This window comes from Egretta garzetta, unplaced genomic scaffold, assembly GCF_000687185.1.
Source record: "Egretta garzetta isolate BGI_Z169 unplaced genomic scaffold, ASM68718v1 scaffold251, whole genome shotgun sequence".
NCBI lineage: Eukaryota > Metazoa > Chordata > Aves > Pelecaniformes > Ardeidae > Egretta > Egretta garzetta.
Window position 1 is genome coordinate 2,448,522 of NW_009258952.1, and position 5,099 is coordinate 2,453,620.

Sequence of the window (5,099 nt, forward strand, 5' to 3'; positions counted from 1 at the left end):
TCTCGCTGCTCTCTCACATAAAGGGCAACCTTCCCCCTTGCCATCCAGCTGGTTCTTCCTGCAGAGCCTGTATTCATCCACCGCAATGCTGCAGTCCTGTGAGCTGTCCTACCACCTACGTGTGATCCCGACAGGATCATAGCCCTGCAACTGCATGCAGGCCTCCAATTCCTCCCATTTGTTCCCATATTGTGAATGTTAATGTACAGGCACTTTAGAGAGGCATTGAGTCGTGATGATTACCCAGGAAAAAAAAAAAAAAAAAATTCTATGAGAGCTTCCCCTGTAATGTGTAAGGAAACACAACAAAACCAGAATGCAAATAAGCAACACTATTTGATCGATCTGACTTCCAAATACATTACCTGGTCTTCTATTAACGAGCCTTAAGATCAACTAAAGCCACTAGAAAGCATGTGACCTGCAAAATCTGTGTACACGTTACACAATTTCTACTTTGGCATCATAACCTCAGTATTCTCCTGTATTAGGCTACGAGCACCACAATGACTGTAAGCAGGCAGTCAAGCGATGACTAGCCTTCTCACACCAGCCTTAAACCAAAACTGCTTTGTACCACTGACCCTGAAAGCAATTCTGGACTTACATACTCTACTACTCAAATGTAACTGGACAGAACAATCCCAATCTAAGTCTGCTTGCTTATCACAATATTACTCAGCTAACAGTAAAATCATGTGTTAAAAACAATTTTGATAATAATCTTCATTTATAATATATTGATTCCTAGTTTGTTCCCTGCTCTGGAATTTCTGTACAAATTAAGGCCACTCCTCACCCCCTCCAGTCAACTGTTTAACATACTCCTAGAACTAGATTTTACTGAAATGTAACAGCTGCTTTTGATAATCACCACATCATGCGTGTGTGTGAGGGTAAAATACATTCATCTTCCCACTATATTCAACCAATTGAATTCAATTACTAGATCAATCTAGTTTTTGCAATTTAAGTTAAAAATGCAAGAATTCTACAAAAGCTATAGAAAAGGGTGTAAAATCTATTAGTTCTAAGATGCTAAAGAAACTAGTTTGAAACACTCAAATTTATGTCTATACATATTACCTCCTTTCCTTTAAAGGTGAAACATACTCTGATAGTGCACTTCCCCTATTGTATCAGCCTAAACTTAGCTTTCAGAATTTTTCCTTAAGTAAAACATTTAATTTCCATTTCTTCCCCAAAACATAAACATTAATCAAAAAAGTAAAAAAAAAAAATTGCCTCAAAAAAGTAAATACATCGATCACAAATATACAGCGTACTAAATGTCAAAATTAGATCACTTAACAGAGGTGCAAGTACACCCAGTGAAGCATAGCAGTTCAATGCAAAGTCACATTTATCATTGTGTTTTAATGGCTACTGGAACCAAACAACTTCTTAAAAAAATACACATTAATACTAGTTTTGCATTTCAATCTTTAAGTTTCCAACTTGCTGATTTAAGAGCGGTACTGTAAAACCAGTTCTTCCTTCTGTTGGACAGATAAAATACCTAACAAAAAAAATAAAAGCAAAAAAAACCCCAAACCTGAAGAGTTCAAAAAAGGCAGGAGCTTCTCTCAAATGGAGCTTAAGAAAATGGCTGCCAAAGTAAGGGAGCTGCCGCATGCATCCAGTGAGGAAAGACAAAGATTAACGCTGAAGGGAAAGGAAGATTCACAGGAATATTATTTTTTGTTTTCAAAACAGAAATAATTTTCTACACTGTTAGGCAAAAAAAAGACTGGGCATTAGCTTATTCAGGAATTCTGTCAAGGCAAGCATAAGCACTTGCTTTCAACAGCCATATTACTGATATAAAACCCCAAACTAGAATGCTCGCACCTTTGGGGTAGAGTGGGGTGTCTCAGACATTATCGGTGCCACTGAAAGGTCCCAAATACTATTACAACACAGATCTCGGCTCGCAGCAGAAGACACTACACAGTGAGCCGTACTCTGACGAGACCCCAAGGGCACACCCAGACTGCTCAGAGTCTAAATGCTCAATCACGGCAGTCTCTACTTGGCATCTGCAAGGGAAAGCTCTGGGTTTGAAACTGCAGGCTACTTCCTGAGCAAGCAGCCACCCATCCCCTCCCAACCACAGCCAGCCTTTCCTGGCTGCTAGAGCGTAGGCTGAAGGAGAATGCTGGGGCTGGGTAAGCGCTGCCATTACCCACCAAAGAGAGCTGGACTTTTGCCCTCGGACGCAGCTGCCCCTCTGCCCTTTACTCCTTAGGCAGCAGCAGTCCCGACCCACTGGGATGGGCTGCAAACAAGTGTGGGAAGTGGGATTTAGTTGGCTCAAGCAGCTGTTGCCAGCATCCTCCCAGAAAAAACAACAGGCTGGAGAGAAGCCGATCAAACACACCATTGGACTGCTCTGGCCTAAATGAAATTGGGAATTCAGTGCTTAGATCTCCTCCTCCATCTCCTTCAAGCAAAACAGAGAGCAACAAACATGCCAACATGACAGCTTTTTTCTTTGCCATCCAGCAGTGAAAGCAACAAGCGCGTGTTACGGCATTGAAAATGGTCCCGAGATTCAGCCCACTGTGGACTACTCAGGAAAGGGTTTTTAAACTCACCTTAGAGATCACTACATTTTCAGGCACACAGTTTATTGCTCCGAGTATTTTCACCAGTAAATTAAATGAAAATTGAAACACAGCCAAACAGCTCACAGGCTGCAAAGTAACGAACGCTGAGCTAGCAACTTTAGATTTAACATCAAATTTGTCACTTCCAATGACAAGTGTGCACTGAGTCCTTTTACAAAACTTTAAAATTATAAATTTGACTTTCACTATCAATCTAGTAATATAACAATACTGTTATAGAAATAAAATAATACAGCAACAGACTTAAAGCAACAAAAGTCAGTTTTAGAAGAAACTTTTAGGTCACACAGAAACCTACTTTGCCATTTCACTGAACATTTAAACTTGAACACAGTGAGAAAATGCAACTGCAACACTGGAAATAATATTCAGCTTTTTAAATGTCACCAATGCAGCTCCACAAGCCAACTAAAACACACTCAACTCTCCACTTTATGGAAAAAAAATTGCTATAAACTGGGTAGAGTTCCTTCTTACTAATAGCATGCTTAAATAAACACAAATAAAACAGATCTTGCACCTATAATGTTGAGCTTCAGAAAAGCAAAGCACCAGCTTCGGAGGGTGGAAAGTCCAGGCCAAAAGTCCTAAGCCTGAGGGGGGCTTCCACAGTCATAAAGACACACCAGCAGGCTGCTGCCAAAAGACAAAGTCCTGCCCTCCACCATAATCAGGTCCCTCACACACACAACTGCCAGGACCCGCTGTACAAATCAGCTCTGGGAATCGATTTTGCTACGCACTAACATACAGAGGGAGCAGGCTGAGCCAGATTTCAGAAGCAGCCCATACTTCCATGTCAGATGGATATTACTGTGCAACTGTGCTTCTAAACACAAATTTAATCTAAAATGGCACCAGCAACATTCTTCTGAGTTGCCAGGGGAGCAATGACTGGGAAAAAAAGCGTAATACCCAATGAAATAATTTATTGTTGTTACTGGTTCTGCCTACATTTTTCCTGTCTTGGGGACACCTTTCTACAGAAACTTCATCTAAGCCTAACATGCATCAAGAGAGACAGCTTAAACTGAAAAATTGTAAATAAAAAGCAAAACCACTTGCTTCAAATGCTTTGAAGCAAAAAATGAAGTATTTTATGTTGTAGCGATTTGTTTAGAGAAAGAAAAACAGCACAGTGTGACCCACAAAAATGCAAAGTAACATATTCTTCAGTTTCAAGAACTTTAGCATTCAAGGATGCTAGATAACAGTGTGGGATATAAGTGTTCACAATGCAAGGACATCTGAAGTTTTAGAAATAGTTTATGACCTGTGCCATTCTCAAATTAATCTCCTGTGTTCAGAAGGTATACTTCACATCACAGAAAAATGCTTTGATAAGCTCTAGCTTTCAAAAGTACGTTCGAGAAACAGTTCACAGAATAACCATGAGATTTCATCTATGATTTAGCAGTTCTTCCTCCCACCACTTCCAGTACCTATTGAAATACAAACAAAATGTAAACCATTTCCAGCAAAGTTGGAAGCTGGACAAATTCTACTGCAAGAATGACAAGAGTTTTTCAGGCTTCTGCTGTTATCTGTAGATCTGCTTTCTTTCCACCCTATGTTATGAAGGTGCTAGAGCTTATACCACACAGCTGGCATAGCTGGCCTTGCTAAGTTGGCTCACAGCCAAATCGATCGATGGATGGGCTGCAGATGACAGGCAGTCCCATCTGCAGTCAAACACATAGCTGACTCAAAAGTAAAGCAAGCTTTCACCCTCTGGACAGGCAACATATGATTGCCACGAGAGTTGGAGTGTCTGATAAAAGCATTACTGGATAAGCCACTGGATACCACCTTTCAAATTTAGAGGGCATTAATAGCCAGCAAAGCATAAAGAGTAAATAAAAGATAACGTCTTGGGGTTTTAATGCCAAATCATATTGTCCAAATTTACAGTCTTGACAAAGTCACTAGGCATAAGAACAGAGTCTGATGACTGTAAAATCTACTAAAGACAGAAGACAGGTATTCAGTGAGAATTACTTGCCTCCTCCAACTGTGCTAGAAGGGATACAGGACAAAGGCTGTTCTGTGCTCACCCCTATTTAAGCACTCAGCTACCTCTAGCGAAGCAGAGCATGGAAGACTTAATGACTGTTTTGTGCTAGTTACTCAGAACAGGTCTGTATCTTTTCTCAAGTAATATGGTTAAAGCAGCTTGTAAAGCACAGGAACGACAGGCCTACCGACATGCTCAGAGAGCAAGCCATAACTTCATAAATTCCAAGCTGGCATCTCTACTATGATGGATACTCCAGAGGGTGACAGTATCTTCAGTAACATAACCACCACAGGATACAGTTGCAAGTACTCTGTCAGCAAACACACACTTGGTCTTCACGGCACTGAACACCTCCGTAGCACTGTAAGCGTACCCTGACGCCCACCTCAGCCATCTGCTTGCAAAAAAGCGACGCCTGGCAAAGATGCCCGCACCGCTCGATGCCGCACCCA